The 23,589-nt window shown below is 43.3% G+C and overlaps 1 protein-coding gene across 8 annotated transcripts in view; it reads right to left on the minus strand.

Moving 5' to 3' along the window:
* The window catches only part of CHST9 (carbohydrate sulfotransferase 9), a 204,176-nt gene that overhangs the window by 118,292 nt on the left and 62,295 nt on the right, over window positions 1-23,589 (minus strand). The window contains exons 1-3 of one of the 8 annotated variants that reach the window (XM_039526933.1): window positions 3,310-3,342; window positions 3,036-3,204; window positions 2,702-2,810 (exon numbers count right to left, since the gene is read on the minus strand). The exons of 1 other annotated variant lie outside the window; for it this stretch is intronic. The gene's annotated coding sequence lies outside the window, so the exon portion shown is untranslated. Of the gene's footprint in view, window positions 1-2,701; window positions 2,811-3,035; window positions 3,205-3,309; window positions 3,343-6,750; window positions 7,094-7,150; window positions 7,392-8,074; window positions 8,207-14,694; window positions 14,984-23,589 lie in introns of those variants that run through there. 6 more of the 8 variants (XM_039526930.1, XM_039526929.1, XM_039526935.1 and 3 more) reach the window with 6 other exon arrangements.

Raw genomic sequence — 23,589 nt, forward strand, 5'->3', positions numbered from 1 at the left:
GTCTCATCTAGACGCGATAAATCGATCCCCAAAGGTGCTCCCCGTTGACTCCGGAACTCCACCAGGGCAAGAGGCAGAAGCGGAGTCAATGGGGGGGCGACGGCCGTCGATCCCGCACCGCGAGGACGTGAAGTCAGTCAATCTAAGATACGTTGACTTCAGCTACACTATTCTCATAGCTGAAGTTGCGTAATCTTAGATCGATCCCCACCCCGTGCAGACCAGGCCTTAGATGAAAGTGTGCCTCCAGTGGCTTGTGCTGCCAGTATAGCGCTTTCAGTGACATGGTTCAATAATGTAGGAAGATACCTACATGAAGAAAAGCAAACATCTTGCTATCAGAACACTATCTGCTTTAATGCTGTGAATTCCACATTGTTTTCTTTAGAGAAATCTCAGGATGCACTCCCATATATTTTTTTATTTGTGGAAGAAAGCTGAGGCGGGGGAGAGAAATTACACAAATTAGCATTAGTCATGGTGTGTTAGGAATATACCCATCTCACAAGAAGAGTATCAATTAAAGTCTGTACAATTATCTTTTTATTGAGATCTCACTACATGTGTTGTTTTAAATTGTGTGTTCATGTTTAAACCACATTTCACTTCAGACAGCACAGCTCAGACTATTATGTGCACAGTGAACAGAGCCTTACAGCTACACTATACAATTTTAAAACTGCCTAGCCTGAATAATTAGTGCAATTTAGTTAACTCAATGATTTGTAATCTATATATGAAAAATCAGAGGGGTAGTTAAAATAAAACCTCTGCGTCTACAAATCTACTGCAGAACATTTTAAGCAGCCACAATGACACTGTGACAGGCATTAAAAACTGCATTAAAAACTTTGGCATTAAAAACTGCAGGAGGGGGACAACTCTCTCCCCCAACAAAGAGGAACTCTCTGGAAGGATTACCTCAGAGATTAGCCCCCACTGCTTATTGAGGGGATGGGATGGTTGCTCCTCCCCCATGACAAAGCTTACTCTAACATCAGTGGAGCCATCTGTGTGGAGCCCGTGTCCCCACTAGCTGTAACCCCAGGCCACCCTCTATTCCTAATTCCTTGGCCATGTGGCTCCAGTGGAAATATACTATCAGGGATTCCGCCCTGACCTCAACTACTCCAGGCAATCTTGGGAGTGGAGGCTATGGGGTAATGTTAATGCAACTGAGAGACTTGCGCCCCCTACCCCTCCAAGCCAACTCCACTTTTCCCTCAGCCCAGTCTGACTCTCCAAGCAAACCCTTGGATATACAGGTTCGGGGCTCTGCAAGCTCCAAGAAAGGTGGAGGGGGAAGGGATGACATAGTGCCATGGGAGCCCGCAAACCCCGCTTCTGCACAAAGGAGGGATGAACCAAGTCTGGCTAACCAGTCTCAAGTCCTGCCAGAATGCTCCAGGATGCCATCCCAGCACCCTTTTGGGGACCCAGACTGGCATGTTATGGCTCTTCTGTTATTTCCATACCAGCACTCCTCAACTGCAGCACTCACCCAGGGGTGGCGAACCTCTCCTGCACAGATCAAGAGGGTCACAATCTGCCCCACTGACTTCAATAAAGGCAGTTATAGAGGAATTCTATAGTTAGGCCTAGTCTACACTGGGTGGGGGGGGGGGTGTCAAACTAAAGTACGCAAGTTCAGCTACGCGAATAGCGTAGCTGAACTCAAACGACCTTAGTTCGAACTACTTACCCGTCCAGACGCCGCGGGATAGAAGTCCACGGCTCCCCCGTCGACTCCGCCACCGCCGTTCGCGGTGGTGGAGTTCCGGAGTCGACAGGAGTGCGTTCGGAGTTCGATATATCGCGTCTAGATGAGACGCGATATATCGAACTCCGAGAAGTCGATCGCTACCCGCCGACCTGGGCGGGTAGTATGGACGTACCCTAAGATACATACCAAAATGTTTAGACATTAGAGGCCTAGGAGACATAACCACATGTTGTTCAGATCTGTAAGTGATACAAAAAACTAGAAGAACAGAAGTGCACATATCAGTTTTCAGCACTGAACTCCAAGGGTAATCAGCAACAAGTTTTCAGTTACTGCGTTTGAAATGAGAGCTTAGAAATTTTATAGTGGGCCCATATTAACTTTTAATATTTCAAGTTCTTTTAAGAGCAAAAGTATTTAGTAACATTGTCATATTTAACAAGAAACCTCCCACTCCATTAATATACAGTCATTTTATTTTTCCTCCCTTCAGATTTTAGGTCTAATTCAGAGAAGTACATCCCATTGCAGGATAAGCACCACCTGGTAAAAGACTCTGGGCACCAGCAGAAATGAGGGAAAGCAGCTCCTGATGCCTCTGCCACAACTTCTAAGTAATCCCATTTTATTCAGTCCTCACTCTTTCCCTTCCCCTTAAGCAACACTCTTGTCCTGGAACTACGTGGCACTTCCCAGTTCTGTCTTCACTAGAGATATTTGACACTCATATCACTTTTTTGATTCCTAGCATGCAAGTCCACATGAAAATCTGGTGGTAGCCAGAGCATACAGCAGCTGAGTAACTCCTACTTTCAAACCTCCCTATAACTGCCACATCACAACCCCAAAAAATCAAAATCAACACAGAAACAGAGTGAAAGAAACTTAAATAGTAAACAGAAGTTTGGCAACACTGTCTCTCCTCCCCCCCCCGCCACTTGGTATTCTCCTGAAAAACAGAAAAGGACAAAGATTAACCGTTAGAGAGATGGACACAGACACTGAGACAATCCCATCCCTGTGCATTTATTTTACTGGTCGTTGCCACAGATGTCCACCCACTACTTCAGTGGTTCCTCACACACTCCTAAAAACAGAAAGCAGAACAGGGTCATTACTTGAAAGATACATAGTAGAGCTATCACAACCCCTCATACCACAGATGAAGCCATGAGGGTAACCAGACAGCAAGTGTGAAAAATTGGGACGGGGGGGGGGGGGAAATAGGCTTCTTCTATATAAGAAAAAGCTTCAAATATCAGAACTATCCCTATAAAAATCGGGACATCTGGTCACCCTAGAAGCCACTTACCTTTCCATAATCCCCCAGCACACACTCATTTTTCCCTAGCCTTCCCCAAAGAACAGTGTGTCTCTTAGTGACTCCATTGTAGTGCTCTGGCATGCTGGGGAGAACTTTCTGGGCTCCATGGAGGGATGTCCTCCTGGACATTGGCCCAGCCCATTTCCTTCTCTGTATCCTAGAAACAAGACGTTAAAAAGCTGTTTGTTAGTTCAGAAACAAGAACCAAGGAACAAAAGTTACTGAAGCAATTCAAAAGAAAAAGAGAAATCCAGCTCCTCACCTTTTCAACTACGGAAACTCAAAAGGTCATATGCCAGACCTCCGGGAACACAGGTGGGAGGAAAGTGCTGACTCTCTACCATAGCAACTTCAAGTGGAAGGTCATAGCCCTAGCCCTTCATAACACACGTGGCTCCTCATACTGGACAGAGCTATTCTTATCAGTCATTGGAACAAATCAAAATTGTGAACATGTGCACTATTCACCATTGCTATCTTCCTGCTCCCAGAACCTAGCTAAGCACTCTGGGATAGATGCAATAGCTCAGACGCTGAAAAGTTTGCAACAAGTGCTGAATGTGGACATAGTGCACTGTGGGTAAGCAAAACAGGATACCCGATTTAAAAAAAAAAAAAAAAGTTCCAGCTTAAGGATCCAAATTTTAAGTGGTTCATAGATCATCATTTAGTCAGGCCTGCTGTATAACAGTGTACTGATGTATTTACACATATGTATGTAAATCTCCTGAATTAGTTACTGCTTCAAGTTCAGTAAGAGCATATCTTTCTAAAAGAACCAATCTTGATTTTAAAAAGTTTCCAGTAATGGAGAATCCACCATGACACGGTGTTAATTCCCTTCATTGTTCAAAATTTGCACCTTATTTCTGGTTCAACTTTCAGCCATTGGACTTGTATCACCTACCTCTCCTGGAATATAAAAGTGAGGAATTTAGAGGATTTCTTTGACATATTGGATGATTTAGGCTTCAGTTACTCACCTTCCATGCTCATTCTCCTTTTTGTGTTCTGTGGAGTCTCTTTAGCTCCAAGGTGTCGATTCAGTTGCAGGCATACATTTCTCTTCAAGAGCAGGATTTTATTTTTTTTACAACTGCTAATTAGAGGCATTGAACTAAAAGGCAGTGAAGCCGTCAAATAGTACAGGTACATGGCAGCCATTTTGATTGCACGGGAACCCAGTGGAGGCAGAAGTATGAGGGGGTGGAGAAGAAAGCGGACCATCAACAGTTCTTCAAATTGCTAGACCAGTTGTAATACAGCCATGCCCGAATGTAACTAAAGGCATCATTTGGCTTTCAGAACCCTTATTACCAGCAATATTATATTGTGAGTAAGGAAGCCAACATAACTTTCATAGAGCTCAGAATGAAGAAAAAGATCTTGAGTTGTAAAGTTCCACATTTGACGTGGACTTTGAAACAAAAATGGATCTTCAAATGACAATTCCAAGTCACTTGAAAGAGTAAAGCTTAAAAAAAACAAAAACACCCACACACAAACAGAACCCCTCCAATTCCTACAGCTTGAAAAAAATATTAAGGCTTCAAGAACACTCGGGAAATTCCAAATATAAACATTACCAGAGCAAGCTCAGCTGCACACATATTTAGCATTTTTCTATTTCACTTCCCCTTATTACAGTGTAAACCTTAATACCATTATAGCAATTATGCCTTGTTATTATTGCACTTTATACCATGCCATATATTGTATAGGATGAATGGTATACAGAAGGTAAACGATGTGCTTCTATTTACCCTATCTTTGGGATATGACTTCGCAGTCTCAGTGTATTATTGCACCTACCCCTTAAATGCTTCATATATAAGGAATTCACATTAATCAATCAGTAAACAAAAATCATTTCAGGAGAGAAACAATTATTTGTCTCATTTCATGAGATTTTTCTTCTCTACGGGGACTATGTAAAGGAAGAGGGGACAGTGATAAGCATAGAAAGCAGTACTTTCTTCTTCAATCATGATTAGGGGAATTGGGTAGATGCTGTAAATAATCATAAAACAGCTTAATCTCTGCCTTGAAGATCTTACAGTTAAATTTATGTCAAAACACAAGGAAGTGTAATAAACAATAGGAGGGAACGTGGGAGGTAGAGCAGTAATCAAGACACATGCTTGTTTAAAAACACCTGAGGCTCCAATCCTGCAAGCACTTATACAAATACTTAATTTTGGACAATGGGATTAGCACGCGTGAAGTCAAAAACATGTTTAAACATTTGCAGGATTGGAGTGTGTGTGTATAACTAGATAGACAGAAAGCAAAATCTTTCCATAATTTCTCTACATTCAAATAGGGGGTCTTGTTTATTGACTGCAGTGAATCAAAGTGGTATTAGTATGCCAAGATGACTTGCTTTTTGCCCCAATCACTCACTTTGCTGCCCAAAAAACTATCCAGGGAACATTATCTAGTCTTTTATTTTTGAACTCAGGTCCTGAATTCTAAGTTTCTGCTGTGCAACAATATTTGAAAAAAAAAAAAAAAAAAAAAAAAAAAAAAAGAAGTCAGTGGAAAGGTAGGAGGTTTGTACCTTTCCACTCAGTTCACTTGTCACAGAATAACGTAACGTAGCTACAGAGTCTCTTTAACTTCTTAATGACATAATTTGTCCATAACACATTGATGTCCCTAAAAAACCCAAACAAGTCTCCCTTCTGCTCCTTTCTCTCCCACCAAAAACCCACTAAACCAACCCAGTTCACTTTCCTTTATTATTTCCACAAAGATTTTTTTGAAGTGTTTTTCATTGCTGAGTTGCCACTTGAGTGCCACTAAAATACATAATAAGGAATTTAGTTACATTTAAAATGACAATGATATACATCATTTGCACACACTGAACAAAACTGTAAGGGAAAACAGCAAAACTGAACTCAAGAGTTGTGAAGTGACTATAGTATTATACAACACCGGTTATGTGAAAATACCTTCTGGTTCCTAGAATGATTAAATAGTAAGTTTACATCAAGACTTTGATAAATTGTCTCGTTTCTGAGGTACTCTCTACATGTCTTCATTCAGAGATAAACCAAGGAACCCACTAAGTTACCATAAGGCCCATCCAAAAACCCACTGAAGTCTATGGAAGTTCCCCCCCCCCCATGACCTCAAATGAGCTTTGGATCAGGACCTAAACGTTCAAGGGCAGCTAGTGAAAGCCATCATCACAAATAGATTGAAAATAAACGAATGTGAATGAACTAAGTAACTTTTAAGACAAGATGAAAAAAAAAGTTAGCTTAAACTTCAACAACAAACCTTCGTTCCAGCCTTGCAAAGGGACTGAAGTTGCATTATAGGAGCACTGACATTTCACCCCTGAATCCTTTGGTACCTACCCCAGACAGAACCACCCAGGCTCTCCGGAGATCAATATTTGTTTTCTATGGGGGGGAAGAGATCGGAACCGCGTCCGAGCTGCCCCAGAGCTCCTGGCAAACCCTAGCCCCATGCAGAGCTAGGGGCAGGCACCCAGGCGGAAGGCAGAGACGGGGTAATTTCGCTGCGTGCAGAGCCCAGGTTTAGGGAGCCTGGTGGGGAAGAGTCGAGCGCATTTCATGGATAAGGGCACAGAGACAAAGTCACCTAAGCTGAGAACGTGTCTCTAGCTCCCGCCCCGGACAAACGCAGCGAGCAGCCCCCATACCCACCTCCTGCTGCAGAGGGCACTTACCGCAAGCCGAGCTGCGCGCCTCCCGGAGGTCATGGGCTCTCCGCCTGCCGGAGCTCAGGTCCCAGCGGAAACTTCCCAGCCTCGCGCAGCCTCCCCGGCTCCCGCTAGTTAGAGCTCCCGGGGCAGCGGAGGCTGGAGCCCCGCACCCCAGCAGAGCTGATCGAGGCAGGCAGAACAATCACCCCCCGCCGCCGGCCTAAGGGACAGCCACGCCCAGCTGCAGGGGCTGCCCCGCGCCGCCGGCCCGCCTTCCCCAGCTCCACGTGCGGGGCACTCGCCTGCCTCCCAGTACTCGGTTCTTCATGTACCCACTGACCAATCCCCCACTCCTTAATTACCCCAGAGAGCTCGGGTACTATGGGTTACAGGGGAGAAATCTTCACCCACGTGATCAACACACCAGGTCATTAACAGCGGAAGCCCCTAAGAAGACGCTGTTGCTCTCCCCTTGTTTGGAACTAGCCGCTTCCCCTGCGTCTGTGTGGTCAGTGTCGCCTGTCTGTTCCCAGGCACCACAAGGTCTGACTTGCAAACACTGCAGTAGAAACGGTTTGCCCTTGCTTTGAGCCTGATACTCGTTAAGAGGGCATGGAGAGACAAGGTGGGTGAGGCTATAGCTGTTATTGGACCAGCTTCTAGGGGGTGAGACAGGCTTTGGGAGCCACACAGAGCTCTTCTTCTGTGCAGGAAAGAAACATCCAGCTTCACAGCTAACTCCAAGGTGGAACAGATTGTTTAGCTTAAGTAATTAGCACATATTGTAAGGGACTAGTCCTTCCAGTTTCTCTCACCAGTAGAAGTTGTTTCAATAAGAGATATTACCTAACCCATGTGTAACCCTTCTACCCGTCTGAGTTGGCAGCAACAAGAGCCAGGTTCAGTATCTAGGGGTTCCGTTTCAATAACGCAATGCAAAACCAGCTTGAGCCCCCACCCAGAGACCTGGGACAATTACATACCCACCCCTGGGCACCTCTCGGAGACAATACTTCCCCTTTCGCAAGCATGGAGTCTGAGTGTAGCAAAATCCTTTTAATAAAGGAGGGAAACAATGTGGCATTATGTTGGGGAACTATCACAAACAGGATTCTTAACACAAACCATGAGCAAAAAACCCACCCCAAGTAAGTTTGGCAGTATCCTTTTCCCCTCAGAGTCTTAAGTCTAACACCCCAAAAGTCCAACACCCCAAAAGGCTCTGTCCCTGGCTCAGTGCAGCCCCAGAGATCAAAAGTTTATCTGCAGAGTTTTACACACACACATCCCTACTGCCTGGGTGGAAATGGGGGAGAAGGAGTGCATGGGATGTTAAGGGGCACCTTACATGGTTCAAGGCCAACTGCTCCGCCTCTCCATGGGGTTCTGCTACAGCCTTCACCACGAGCCACTCCATTCCACCAGCCATCCCATGAACGGCTCCAGCATCCCAGGAACTGCTCCGCTCAGCTTCACTCCACTCGCCATCCCACAAACTGCTCCGCTCTGCCAGCCACTTAGCAATATATCTTCAGGCTCCCCCACTAGTTAACACAGCATTCAGTGATCTCAGCTCTTAGTAATTTTAACTCTTTAGTGATTTCAGCTTGTAGCAGGGGAGCCTCAGTGCTGGTGCACCACTGGCCCACAGTGAATTCAGCACAGCAGCCTGTAACTAGACTCTTAATAGAATCAAAATCAGCTCTGCTATTCAACAATGGGGAGAGAAGGAGGTGCAGTGGGTATTTCAGGACCCATACCATCAGGTACAAATACCTGTCCCCAGCCTCACTCATAGACTTTAAGGTCAGAAGGGACCATTATGATCATCTAGTCTGACCTTCTGCACAATACAGGCCTCAGAAACCCACCCACCCCGTAACAAACCCCTAACCTATGTTTGAGTTATTGAACTCCTCAAGTTGTGGCTCAATTCACTGGGTTTTGGAACCCCTGTCCCTTGTGCTACTTAGTTGATGGTGAGTCCCTCTGTCATAAAACAGTTCCTTGATTCACATAATCAGGGTAACAACACTTTATTCTTCCTGCCCCAATAACAGAGAAACTGGGGATCCCACAGCAGCCAAAGTGACCATTTGGGCGGCTGTGGGCTCACGCTAGGCAGGATGGGTGCGCCTATGCAAACAAGACCAGCCCCTGAAGTTCTTTTCCACAACTCACCACAATTCACCACCAGATGTCAGAGTAGAGCTCATCTTGACTCCGCTTATACATGTTTTTCTAATCTTCTGTACAACTACACTACATACAAAACTGGAGCGGAGACATTTGTATTGGTCTGAAGTTTAAAAATAAATCTTTCAGTATAAAATCTAAACTGAAGGCCAGTTTGACTTAACAGGGACCAGCGCAGGGTTACATTCCAACAAGCCAGTCCACAAAGTCAGTCCTATGAAGCCCCATTTGACTCAATCAGGTTCCCTGCTAACCAGAACCCTCCCTTGGGTACAGCAAATCGGGGCAACCACTCCAGGTCCCATGCTTTGGGGGACCCTGCGGGCCGGCATGGTCAGTCCCGGAAGTGAGGGATTTGGCACTTCTGCCCCGGATCCCACACCCCCGCACTGCATGAGAATCAGCTTGTAAAAAACCCCACACCTAAGGTTGGTAAATGAGAACGATAAGGGTAGCAGGACAAGTTTGTTTGCAAAAGCCATATAGTTCTTTATTTAAATGGTATCTCTGCCAACATCCTACATGTTTTGTTTGCACAAACCTAGGTTGACTCCCCAGCAATATCAAACCAGTGTGTATGAGTCCAGATAAAGGTTGTGGCACATACAGTAAGCATCTAGGGCCTGTAATAGGAGTAACGCTGGTATTGCTGGTTAAAGACTGGAGCAGCAGGTAATAGAATTCAGTGCAAAAGGCTTTTAGGGATTATAATCCACAGTAAATACCTTAATTAACACTAATATAGCACTTTACATGTTCAAAATGCTTTGCAAATATTATCTAACATTCTCAAAATAGCCCTGAGATGCAGGCAAGTAGTATTATCCCATTTAACAGATGAGGAAATTGAGGCAAAATGACAATTTTCTTAAAACCATACAGTGAACTATTGTTAGGGCCAGAATCAGCACTCAATAGGTCAAAATTCCCAGACCTGTGCCCCAAACACTAGTCTTCACCTCTCTCCCCTTTAAGCATTTTACTGAAGTATAGGGCTTAAATTCTTAGCGTATTTCCCAGAGCCCCCCACAGCCTCCTCCCCCAACATACTGTAAGAACTTCAGGGGGGGTTGAAAATATTTACTGCAACTCTGCTCCAGATAGCTCCAGCTGAATTTAAAATGCTCCTAGAATTACTCCAGCATTTAATTTGCTAACTACTCACTGACACTCAGTCCCATCACTCACTTATAGGCATAACCCCTTCATAGAGTAACAGTAATCTGTCCTTTCATTGTTTGCCCTGTTTAGCTACAGATGGTGTCCCAGGATCATTTTAACACCAATCTTGGAGTGAAACAACTGTTGAACATCACAAAGCAACTCCAGACAACCAAATGTAATTTTTTGCAATTGAAGTTTCCAAAGCGATTTAGCTAGGGAGAACATGCTAACATTCTAAACAAGCATTCTAAACAAGAATTTAGCCAGGACTCCAGAGATAATACCAATTTAATTTAAAAAGAATCATGGGGCATTAAATGGTCACAGCATTTTTATGTTTTGTACACACATGTTCCTTGGGTATTTCCCATACAAGAACTAACTTGCTGATTCTGCTTAGCTTGTGTTGTGTGAGCAGACAATGGCAGAAGATGGTGGTATAGCCTCTCAACTTCCAGTCCTCCTTTTACCTCAGGGATTTCTTTAGTTTTAGTTCACAATGGAGGCTACCAGCTCACAGAAGACCTAGGTGGTTTCTTGACTCTGCCGCAATGAAGTCTCGCCTGTTTCTTAAAGCCAACAATGGAACCAACATTTTTTCTGGTGGTGTTATAGAAAGTCTTCCATGCTGCCAGATTTGTTCCTTATCGCCATTGTGACATTACCCAGAATACACTCTGGGCTGATGAACAGCTCAGTTCTCCAACCTGGATTGCCTTTTACACTACTTTGCTGTGAGAACTACCATTCACTGTCTGCTCACACACAGCCTCCAGTTGTGACCTCCAAGGAGATTACCAAGATCCCTGGGGCTCTGTCTGCTGACAGCTAAGGGGTGAGGTAGGGAGGGAGAGCCAAGGCAAACTCAGAGTCTGCCCGGCAACCAATAGGGAGTGAGATGCCCCTCCCAGGGAGTTCAGGAAAGTGGAGAAGCTATTTTGGAGTCAGTCAGGGCAAGGGCAGGGCTGACTGTGTGGGGAGCTGGTGAGTCCTAGGCCTGCATGCAGGCCTTGAGAACTGGCCTCTGCGGACATGAAAGCAAGATCCCTCAGCTGGGTTTTTCCTTCTCCACTGATAATTCCCAGTTTGTAGAGTTTTGCTGGGAAACTTCCCCAGCCAGACTAAGTTAGCCCTCCAGCTCCCTAGGTGAGACCAGTCACCACATGGTCAGCTCTGCTCTGTTTGTTAGTTCAGGGCTGCTGTGTGTGTGTCTGGATGCTGGGCTAGGAGACTACAGTTTGGATCTTAGTACAGTTGTGTAACCTGCACCTTGAGCCCTGCACCCCTCTGTGGTGAGGGGAAATCCTGGGACCAAAGCAGCCTGATTCCCGCTTGAAGAAGATCCCTGCCAGCAGACATCAGCCCCTCTGCAGTGACTGAGGAGTCCAGAGTCATATCTGAACCTGAGGATAATTCATGGAGTTTGTGAGTGCACCATCTTTTAGTCAGGGAATTTGTTTTGGGGACCCACTGCTCCCTGAACTGTATCCTCGAGCCAGAGAGTAAGGGTATGGGGATTTTACAACCTGCTGCATATTAAACCTATGGAGGGATTTACCACCTTCTCCCACTTGTGAGTCCATTGGGCTGTAACCTAGTCAGCAACACTGCTAAACCACTGCAGAGAAGAATTTTGTGGCATAGGTCATCAAGGGCCCCAACAAAGTTCAGGTACCAATGGGACACTAATCTTACATTTGCTACATCAAGTGACATAACTGGGGAAAGTCACAGGTATTAGCAGCGTGGGCACCGGTGAACCTAACAACAGTGTTTTACCCTGTTATGTTATATTTGTCTCCTGTTTAATATAGTTATTGTGTTGAATATATTGCATGCGTTTGTGTTATTTCTTGGAAGTCTCCAACTATCTGGCAAATAAGTGGGAGACAACTTTCATAACTCAAAATTAACTATTTTCTTGCCAGCATGGTGCAGTCTTTGAGATAGCATCTAAATCAGAGGTAGGCAACCTATGGCACGTGTGCCAAAGGCAGCACACACTGATTTTCAGTGGCACTCACACTGCCCAGGTCCTGACCACCGGTCCGGGGGGCTCTGCATTTTAATTTAATTTTAAATGAAGCTTATTAAACATTTTAAAAACCTTATTTACTTTATATACAACAATAGTTTAGTTGTATATTATAGACTTATAGAAAGAGACCTTCTAACAATGTTAAAATGTATTACTGGCACGCGAAACCTTAAATTAGGGTGAATAATGAAGACTCAGCTTACCACTTCTGAAATGTTGCCGACCTGTGGTCTAAATCATTAAAAGAAAATATCACTTTTTGAAAGTAGTAGTGACCCAGTTGCTGGATAGCAATGTATAGAGCTAATGGTTTGCCATGGCAAACGATATGAAATCATGGTCTGGTCACAGAAGAAAGGCAAAAGCCAAAAATGTAGTGAAACCTGCCAAAATTACAGATCAAATTATTTAATATGAAAATAGCAATTGTTTTGCAATAAAAACCAGTTAAAACCTATTTAAAACTGCTGTTCGAGTAGACTGCCAGATCAGCCCCACAGCAGCAGAAGTGAGGAAGGTGTGGCTTCCTGCTAGTGCAGGAAGAAAGCCATAGCTGCTGCTACTTAGCACTATCAGCTATGTAAGCTCTGGCTCACTCCCCTTCCCCCAAATCTCAGAAGTCACAGGAGCTGAGACTTGCTGTAGCAAAGCACTAACCTTACTTGAGCCTGCCATATAGCCCTGGTTTTAATTTAGCAGTTCTCAAAGTTTTCAGCAAAGCAGGTTCAGATATTCCCTAACACAACCATCTACATATATATAAAAACCCAAAGGTGTCATACATTTAAAAAAAACATTTTTAGAAAACTTGAAATATTTGACTTAAGTAGCAACCATGATTGGAAAATGTGTCTGTAGGGCCTGATACTTTTCCAGGGGAGTTTACTCCAGCAAATTACCAGGATAAGTCACATGGATGCAAGTTGAGTTTTACCCAATGTGGACGCTGCACTGGTGCACATGCACCAGCATAGCTACATTAATAGTGTTGATTTCCCCCATCCAAGATAGACAAGCCCTGAGTTAGGAAACGTGAATTTGGTGGTGTACTCTGCTTCAAGACTTACACTGTAAATCAAAGTTTTATTTATTTTTTAAAGATTCCTTGAGTGTTAGGCTTTCAGCTAGTCTAAGTAGAATAGAAATCTATTTATGTTTTCTTTTGTTGTTTGCTGGTGGTTAATAAGTGTGCACAAAAAGTAAGTTCCACAAGAATCCCCTTTTCAGAGATATTGCATAATAAAATAGACCAAGTGAAATACCTCTTCCTTTCTCAGTCAAAAGCCTTAAATTTGACTCTATCAAGCAATGCTATAGCAGTAGGGACGTCCAGCTCAATAGCACTTCAGCCTAAAAAATATTCACCCATTAATTCACATATTGAATGGGCCATCAAAACCTCTCAGCAAGAACTGCTGTTGTCTACTTATTCAAAGATATCTATTGATTCAAATGAGATTTGTTCTTTTCAGTTGAGAAAGCTTCATATTTAAAATGCCTGAAAGCTTTCCGATCAAATAGTTGTGTGGATAGACTAATCTAATGGGCTCCAGTTCTTTAGGTTGATATGTCTACTGCCCTACAGTTTTAGAAGGCTCTTCTTCAGAGGTGAGATAGCTACTGCCCTGCCTTCAGCAACAGGGATGGAAACAGTCCCAGCTGGATTGTGGCTAGAGACCTAAATTATGCTCAGAATATGGTATTCTGAAGCAGGGAATGCCCCATTGTTTTAGTAGACGGGAGGGAGTCCTCTCCAAAAAAACCCAGCAGCTTCACCAGGGCTCCTCTTTTCTCCTTAAAAGTGAGGTTTTAAGACCTCTACCTCAGCCTCCAAAAAACTTTTAAGTTAAGAATTGGATTCCTTATCTAGGATAAGAAGGCTTTCTTTTGAAAGAAGGCCTGGGTCGACCAGAATCATCCTAAGGTTGCCAATACCCTTTGTCTTCATTTGCAAAACTAGATAGAAGTTTAATTGAAAACCAGGGCTCATTCATTTCCCCCAGGAAGCTCAAAATAAGGACTGATTTCCTAGTGCTTTTGAATTTCATTGTAAGAGCTGGGCCCCACTATAATTCTCTAGTTTGTGTTCCGGGAAAAGGAAATGCTTATCTTTGTTTTCCAAAAAACACCTCCCCAAAATACCATAATCTTAGCTTTCTGTAATGTCCTTAGAAGGACTAGTGTGCAGTTTTAGTGCACATTGCAAAGAATCGGAGACAGTTTTTTCAGTGTTTCATCTACCAGTGCTGTTAGTGATCCCACAGAGTTAAACACATGAACTTCTAAAATATTTGGATTAAATACTGTAAAAAGCATTCTTAAAAACCTCAGCAGAAACATTCTTCATGCGTGCCTTTCCATTTTGATTGAAGGAATTTTTTAACAGATCATCTCCACCATAGATGTGGACTCTGTATTTCTCAGCTACAACTGACTGCATTAATGCATTACGCAGATAAAAAAAGTTTTGTTATCTTTTACACAACTACTAAAGGCAGAGAAGTAAAACCTGTATATGCCCGTTAGTCATTACATGTCCCCTGGATGCCCACGTAGTAGCATGTCCTCACCTTGCAGCACCTCCTTATCTCTGGTCACAACACTGCACAGGGTCCTTTTCTCCCTTAGACCTACAGTGGCCTCTCCGACTCCAACTGCCTCTTCTCCTGACTTGCCTTCTGGCTGTTATAAATCTAAACATCCTCTGGGTAACACAAAGTCCAAACAAAAGTTTTCAACCACGGGCCCTTCTGCCCCCTCAGGCTTCACTATAATTCCCTTGTTGACTCTACCTCTGGCCTTTCCCTGCAGAAGAATGACCTGTTCCTGTAGCAGTCTTCCTCCATTATTACCTCACTGTTAAACCCTATCCTGGTGCTTATCTCCACCTATGTCCTCTATAATCTCTCACCTATGGAGCTCCCTCCATCTCCTTATAAGACGTCTAGGAAGCAATTAGTTACTCACCCTCCCTCCCCATGTGTAGAGCATGACTACTTGGGATTCTCTCTCTTGCCTTACAGGTGATGGGGGTTAAGCCCCATCACAGCCAGACACACCAAATTCTCTCACTCCAGCAGCACTCTAGATAGTAAGTTAAGTTCTATGCTGATTCTATACCTGTTGACCTGTTGACAAGGTGACTTTATAGATGGTTGGGGGGGAGGGGAAGGGACAATGTGATATGTGGAGCAGTGTGTGCCTATAAAGTGACTTTCAATCTGTTGAATGAAGACACTGCATCATTAAATATGTAATTCCCACATTAGGATTCCACTGCCATCCGAATGCCCTAAATACTGGGAATAAAATCAGGGCAGAAATATGAAGGCATGACAGTCCAGCAGCTGCCCTGAAGTCACACATAAAATTCGAAATTCCACTGAAGAAGACCGAATGCAATGAAAGATTATATTGTTTGGTTATCCACACAGGATCATTTTACATGGTGAATGTTTACATTGCTTACTAGAAATGATAACATTTTGAACCCACTCAAAGAACTTAGCTTCAAAAGTCTAATTCAAACCTAGGATGTTTTTGGGTTTGCATACACTATGGGGTTGGTGGAGGGAAGAGTAGTACAAGTAGGGTTGCCAAGCCTCCAGGAATTGTCCAGGAGCCTCCAGGAAATAAAGATTAATTTTTAATTAAAGGTTATGTCATGTGATGAAACCTCCAGGAATATGTCCAACCAAAATCGGTAAACTAAGTAGAGAGGGAAATTCCAGTGCAAAACCAGAAACTAGGTAGAATGAAAAAACTAGACTGTGTAAAGGAGCAGAGACAGGAAGAGAGAATTGCTAATGAAAATATAAATACAGTGGGCCTGATTCTCAATTGCCTGGTCCTTTGTTTAGTGTAGTCATTTCCATGTGGCAAAGTGGTGTATAACTATCATTCTACACTTCACACTGGGGTAAGTGACTTCACAAGGTGCAACTCAGTGAAGAATCAAAGTATGTGTGCCTTATATAGGACATGTGTTTGTGCTAGACTAAGTTTGGAAGGTCTTTTAATTTTGTTTTTGTTTTTTTTATGCTACCTATAATTCACAGTACAGGCTTCCCTTTCTCTAGAAGTTGAACAAAAATTTTGAATCACCCTGGAGGGTGCAAAACCAAGAGAGAACTTTAACAACTGATTTCTGCCAACTTCCTAGACTCTCTCACAGCTGGATTTCAGACCAGGATATAGCACTGAGACAGCACCAATTGCTCTAGTGAATCACCTCCTAGACTAGATACATTAGCAAAGTCATTAGATCTGTCAACAGGGTTTGACAGAGTTCAGAGATGACACTTAACTGTTGATAGTAGGGGGGACACAACTTCAAGGTTCAGCCACCCCCCCAAACAACTTGAATCATGCCCCCGACCCTGGCAGCCCCTATCTTAGCTTCAGTCTCCCCTTTTGGAAAGCAGCAGCCCCTCACTGGAGTGCCCTGTTGTTGCTCCTGCCTCTCGCAGCTCAGCTCGCCCAGCTTCCGAGGTCAGTTGACTGGCTCAGTTCTGCCAGCTGCTGTGCAGGGACTGGGCCTGGCAGCACCATGTGACCGAGCGGGGCTGACTCTGAGTCAACAGGAAACCCACATGCAGGAGTGGGGCAGCCCTGCCCTGAGGCCCTGGAGGGTGGGTAGTTTCCAGCCAGGGCTTCCAAGGTCACCCCCACTTGGGGGATCCTGCATATTAGCCATGCCGTGGCCCTGGTTAAATCCCTCCACCCTCTGTGCGAGACCCAAACAAACACTGGGGCAGGCAGCTGGCCCCACAAGCCAGCAGTGACCCCCTGGAAGGCCCAGCTCTGCAATCCTTGGGCAGGTGCGGAATTTTCCTCCCACATGTGGCCCGTTGGCCTGGCTGGAGGGTCGCTGTGGGTCAGCACCAGCGTGAGCCAGGCCTGCAAAGGGGGAGGACAAAGGGGGCACAGCTTGCTATTGCTGGTGTCTGTTTTGAAATATGGGGCATTCATGTATTTTAAACCCACTCCCCACCAAAAAAATATATATATCTGTAAACCCTGGGAGAAACCTGGGGGAGGGCAGCATGTGACCCTCTGTGCCCCCATCCCCACCCTCACCTCTGACAAAGTTGGCCATGATGTGTTTCTGATTTGCCTGAGATCTGACAGGGACAGACAGAATTGCACCCTATTGTCTCAGACAGACCTCAGAGAGTGTTGTGTACAATTCCATATTGGCTCAGTCCTGTGCACATCCTGATATATTCAAAATTCCTACAAGAGATTGTGAGACAAAAGGCACTTAAGTGCCAGGAGCATGCATTGATACTGGACTCCATATCTCCTTCATAGCAAACACAGCCATCATTACAAGCTAGCTTTCCCAGTGCTACAACAAGATAGTCTAAGCACTTGCTTATCTACACTTACCGGGGGATCGAAGAGCAGTGATCGATGCATCGGTGGTCGACTTAGCGGATCTAGTGAAGACCTGCTAAATCGACCTCAGATTGCTCTCCCGCCAACTCCTATACTCCACCAGATCGAGAAGAGTAAGGATAGTTGACGGGAGAGCGTCTCCCATCGACATCACGTAGTGTGGACCCCGTGGTAAGTAGATCTAAGCTACGTCAATTTGAGTTATGCTATTCACATAACTCAAATTGCATAGCTTAGATCGAATTTCCCCTGAAGTGTAGACAAGACCTAAGTCTGGGCAAGACCGAGATGATGCTGGTGGCAAAGAGGAGAAGATTTTGAAGAGCTGGCCCACTGATGGGGCAGTTCAGTCTTCAGCTCCATGTAGAGACAGTGCTGGCTGCCAGAAACATTTTCAGCTCTGTCCCTTTCTGTCAAATGCAAACCTGGCTATGTATTTCCTGCAGCATCAACTGTTGGAGCATGTTGTACCAGGAGCTGAAAGTGAATGTCATGAAGCAGCTCTAGTTGATATGTGCAGCAGCTTGCTTTCAGAGCAGCAAAGAGTGATTAAAGAAACATCACCCCCTGCTCTGATGCTGCAATGGTTCTCCGTCCATTAATGGATCCAATGTAAGGCCCCAGCCTTCAAAGGCCTCAGTGGCCTGGAGTCCAGCTATCTCAAACACCATCTCCCTTTCCAGGACCTACCACAACAGCTGCATTCATCAGAGGTGCTGGAACTGTGTGAGCCCCCTTGTATTGTAGGTTTTCTTGGCAGCAGACCCGTGACTAATGAACTCCCCCTCTGCCAGACAGTATAATGATTCTGCATTGCTCCATCTTCAGAATAAATAAAACACCTGACCCATAGCTTTCCTCCCCCCCAATAACTATCCATAGACAAAACATAACATTTACCAATCACACCCTCACAATGCTACACGAAGAAAGGGAGGAAAATGCAATCTGACCCCAGTTCACGAAAGCACTTAAGAATGTGCCTCACTCCATCCTTATCTAGGAAATCATGTGCTTACAGACTGAGTGTTTTATTTAAGCATGTGCGCTCATTTTATTTGAATGTGTTTAATTTATTTTAGAGCTCATATACCACTGACTGTGATGGGCACCGTAATACTATCCAGATAATCTGAAGAGGGGATGGTGGGGAGAAAGGTTCACCTACTCAAGCTAGTTTTGTAAACCCTAAACTCAGTTTGGGAGTTTCACCAAACCTTGGACACAACAAGGCTTTACCGTCTCTGTTGCTTTGTAATATTAAAATAAATCCCTTATTTACAAAAGCAGCTAAGGAGTAAAGGAAAATGTATTTTTACTTAATACTTTTCCTGGTTTTGTGAATACAATACTAGTTGCTAAAAGCTAAACGTTCAGCTAAACATTGGAAAAGCTTTACAATCATTGGAGCAAACACTGACACTTATTTTGAGATAAATTTACATTTTTAACATAAATATTATTCCTTGAAGTGGAATCAAAATGCACATCCTATAATGTAGCAATGACTATAGATTTGTAACTTAAACATCACTGTGGGCCCAGGTTAACCATGAATGTCCTCAACAGAAGCTTTGGGCACTATAGACTCCCCATTACTGGACACTTTCTACTGCAATTTTCTCAGATGTAGTCAAAATACAATGGTCAAGTTTTGTAGGCAAACACTTTTGCAGTTTTACAAATACATTCTGTGTTTTGTTTGTTTGTGGGTTTTTGTTTTCTGTTTTGATTTCCAGGTAATCTGTAAAGAGTAGCATTGATGAAATCCTCTTTAAACTTCAAACAGTGGATTAAAGTAACAGGGTTTTTTTTATTGACTTCTCTTATTCTTTTTCACTGACATCAGATTTTGCATTATATACATTCCTGACACCAGTTTCTTATCATTTTCTGCTCATGTCAGTGCAGTAAGACTGTGGAGCTTTGTTTTCAATAAGCTCTTTTAGGCTTTGATGTGAAGAGAGTCTTTAAATATTGTGTTTAAAAGCAAACAAACAGTTATGTACATTTTCAGGCTCCCCAGTTCATAAAATATCAAGTATGCTGCAAAATACACACACAAATCATTATTAGTGAGTGTCATTTGCAACCTGCTCTCAAACATCAATTCTTAGCTCTTTCACAGACTTTCTCTCTGATCTTGAGCAAGTCACTTAGCCTCTTTATGCCTCTATTCCCCCTCATGTGAAATGGGAATAGTACTTCTCTACCTCACAGGTGTTGTGAATATAAATACATTAAAAATGTGAGGAACTCAAACAAAAGTGAGGGGGCCTCATAAAAGGACCAAAGATAGAAACCGTTCACACAGTACACAGAATCCAAATTCATCCCCTTCCTGGAATTTGATTTTAACACAGAAATTCTTACTAACACAACATTAAGCTCAGCTCAGCCCAACCCATCTTCTCACCCTTGGCTGCTCCAGGGGTTTCTATGTCATAAATGTTCAGCCCATACTGTAGGTCATCCTTCTATAGACTACCATTTCCACTTTCCTTCTTTCCAGATGGGTCACTAGCCACCTGTCTCAACGAAACAGCAGAATCTGCTTAGTATCCCCCCAAGCAACAGCAAAACCTGCTAACAAGGGCATTTCAGGCAAACACTGCCAGCCTGTTAACAATAACCAGCAGCCAATTCAACTTGCAGGAAAAATGATGTTTAAATTGTTTAGTACTATTCTTTTATTAAATGTACATATGTGATTATGTGGTTCTGGCGGGACGTAACTGAGAGTGCCAATTCAGGACCAATCGCTTAAACAGGGCAGTTACAGCCCAAGGCTGGGGTTTTTCCACCTCTAAGGCAAATCAAACCAGCCAGACTAAGAGGACTTTGGATTCACTCCACTGGCTAACCACAAGTCACACAAGGAATTCCCTTAGACACTCCAGTTTCCCAGTATCACCACCAGACCCACTCGTCCTAGGGGTGAATGGTTATGAAAACCAAGACCCCAATAAAAGAAAAAGGTTCTCTCGATCCCAAAGAATCAAGCCCCAGACCCAGGTCAATATATGCATCAGATCTTACCCACAAATCACGCAGTTGCCAATCCTTTAGAATCTAAAATCTAAAGGTTTATTCGTAAAAGGAAAAAGATATAGATGAGAGCTAGAATTGGTTAAATGGAATCAATTACATACAGTAATGGCAAAGTTCTTAGTTCAGGCTTGTACCAGTGATGGAGTAAACTGCAGGTTTAAATCAAGTCTCTGGAGTACATCCACAGCTGAGATAGGTCAGTCCGTCCTTTGTTCAGAGCTTCAGTCTGTAGCAAAGTTCCTCCAGAGGTAAGAAGCAGGATTGAAGACAAGATGGAGATGAGGCATCAGCCTTTTAGAGGCTTTTCCAGGTGTAAGAACACTTCTTTGTTCTTACTGTGGAAAATTACAGCAAAATGGAGTCTGGAGTCACATGGGCCAGTCCCTGCATACTTTGCTGAGTTACAAGGCATATCTGCCTTCTCTCAATGGGTCAGTTGTGTAGCTGATGGTCCTTAATGGGCCATCAAGCAGGCTAGGCAGAGCTAACACCAACTTGCCTGGGATGTTTCCCAGAAGCACAGCACAAATTTGAAATACAGACAGTATAGAGCCAATATTCACAACTTCAACTACAAAATGATTCATACATATAGACAGCATAAACATAACCAGCAACCCATAACCTGGTCTTAGACACCTTATATGAAGTCCTTTACATAAGATTTGGTGCCACTACAGGACCTTGGTTGCAACCATGTTCTATATGGTCCCAGATTATATCAATAACGTCACAACATAACTAAACAGTGTTTAGTAAACAGGAGTAATGTTGTTTGTCAAACAGATTTTGGGGGGGACACCAGCTTTCTTCAGTTCCTGGGAAATTACTTTTCACCCTTTAAGATGGTACATATAGCACAGGCAGCTATTAATGCTTTGCATTTGTAAGTAATGTAGCCCTCTTGTGGCTGAGGTCATAGAAAAGGGATTACAGATCTACTACTAGCAGCAGACAAGGCTTCTTCAGCTGCAGCAGATGTTTGTGTTTAGCAGCTGATGGTGGATCAGGTTTTCGGTCCCAGCCCTGCAAATTGTATGTGAAATTTGCCTCATATAATAATTTTGTCTTGTATACAACACCTGCATTAATTACATCACATGCCCTGGGAGTTGCCAGATCCCCGAGACAAGGGTGTTAGGATGACTTTGTAACATCAACAGAGATTTCAAAGCAATCAAAGAGGGCCAAATATATTCCAAGTGCTACTAATAATGGTGGGCTTCAGATATTCCTGGATGTGACAGCTGACTGATTTCTTCACCAAATAGTCACCGAACAAACAAAAAGTGATGCCATTTTAGATTTAGTATTTGTAAGTAGCAAGAACATCAGAAGAACTGGTTAGAGAACAATCTTGGCTCAAGTGATCATGAGTTAATTCAGCTTAAACCAAATGGAAGGATAAACAAAACAAAACAAACAAAAAAATAGATCCACAAGAGTGTCCTTGATTTCAAAAGGGCAAACTCAAAAAAAATCAAGGAAATTAGTTAGAGAAGTGGACTGGACTGAAGAATTTAAGGATTTAAATGTAAGGGTGGCTTGAAATTACTTTAAGTCAAAGTTGCAAAAACTATCTGAAGCCTACATCCCAAGCAAGGGGAAAAAATTGTAGGGAAAGGTTGCAGACCAAACTGGATGAACAAGCATCTCAAACAGGTTAAGAGAAAGCAGAAAGCCTACAAGGAATAGAGGATGAGCTGGATCAACAAGGAAAGCTATCTCTTGGAGATCATAAGGTATAGGGGAAAAGTGAGAATTAAAAATAGTGAGAACTGCAAAAAGCCAAGCAGAGTTGGACGTTGCAAATGGAATTAAAACAATAGTAAAAGATTTTTCAGCCATATAAATAAAAAGAAAGCAAGGAAAGAAAAAGTGAGGCTGCTAAACACTGAAGATGGGATGGGGATTAAAAGTAATCTAGGTATGGCCTAATGCCTAATGAATACTTTGCCTCAGTTTTTAATAAGGGTAATGAGGAACTTGGGGCAGGGTGGCTAATGGGAATAAGGATATGGAAGTAGAAATGACCACATCTGAGGTGAAAGCTAAATTCAACCAACTCAATGGGCCCCAGATAAAGGTACTGGCACATGAAGTTGCAAGCCCAATAGCAAGGATTTTAATGAATCTGAAAACTTGGAGGGGGGATGTCATACCCTATGACTGGAGAACTTCAAATATAGTACCTATATTTAAGAAAGGGAAAAAAGTGATCTGGGAAACTACAGGCCTGTTTGACCTCAGTTATATGCAAGGTTTTAGAACAGGTCTTGAAAAAGAAAGTAGTTAAGGCCATAGTGGTAAATGGTAATTGGGATAAAATACAACATGATTTTTACAAAAGATAGAGATCAGGTTGGTCTCTAACAAATGAAATTCAGTAGATCTACCTGGATTTCAATAAAGCATTTAAAACAGTTCCCTTTGGGAAAGTATTAGTTAAATTGGAGGAGATGGGGATTAATATGAGAATTGAAAGTGGATAAAGGAAAGACTAAAACAGGGCATGCTGAAGGGTGAACTGTTAGACTGGAGGAAGGTTACCAATGGAGTTTCTCAAGGATCAGTTTTGGGACCAATCTTATTTAACATTTTCATTAATGACCATGGCACAAAAAGTGGGAGTGTGCTAATAAAGTGTGCAAATAACACAAAGTTGGGAGGTATTGCCAATATAGGGGATGCCATAATATTCAACTACGAGATTTGGATAACCTTGAAAACTGGAGTAATAGCAATGGGATGAAATTTAATAGTGCAAAGTCATGCATTTAGGGACTATGTCATCAACTGAGGTGCAATCCAGACCACTGAAGGGTTGTTACTTCTTACCTTGTAATCGTGTGTGCCTCACAATGCTTTCCTACTGTAGGTCTCTGCCTGGGACACTCACAATTCAGCAACAAGCATGTAGGTCATATCTTAAGTGTCTGTGTACTATGTAGCCAGCCATGGTTCAGCAACCCTGACTCCACCAGCCTGTCTACAACCCTTCTCTGGCTTCCACC

This window comes from Mauremys reevesii, linkage group 2 (assembly GCF_016161935.1).
Source record: "Mauremys reevesii isolate NIE-2019 linkage group 2, ASM1616193v1, whole genome shotgun sequence".
Taxonomy (NCBI): domain Eukaryota; kingdom Metazoa; phylum Chordata; order Testudines; family Geoemydidae; genus Mauremys; species Mauremys reevesii.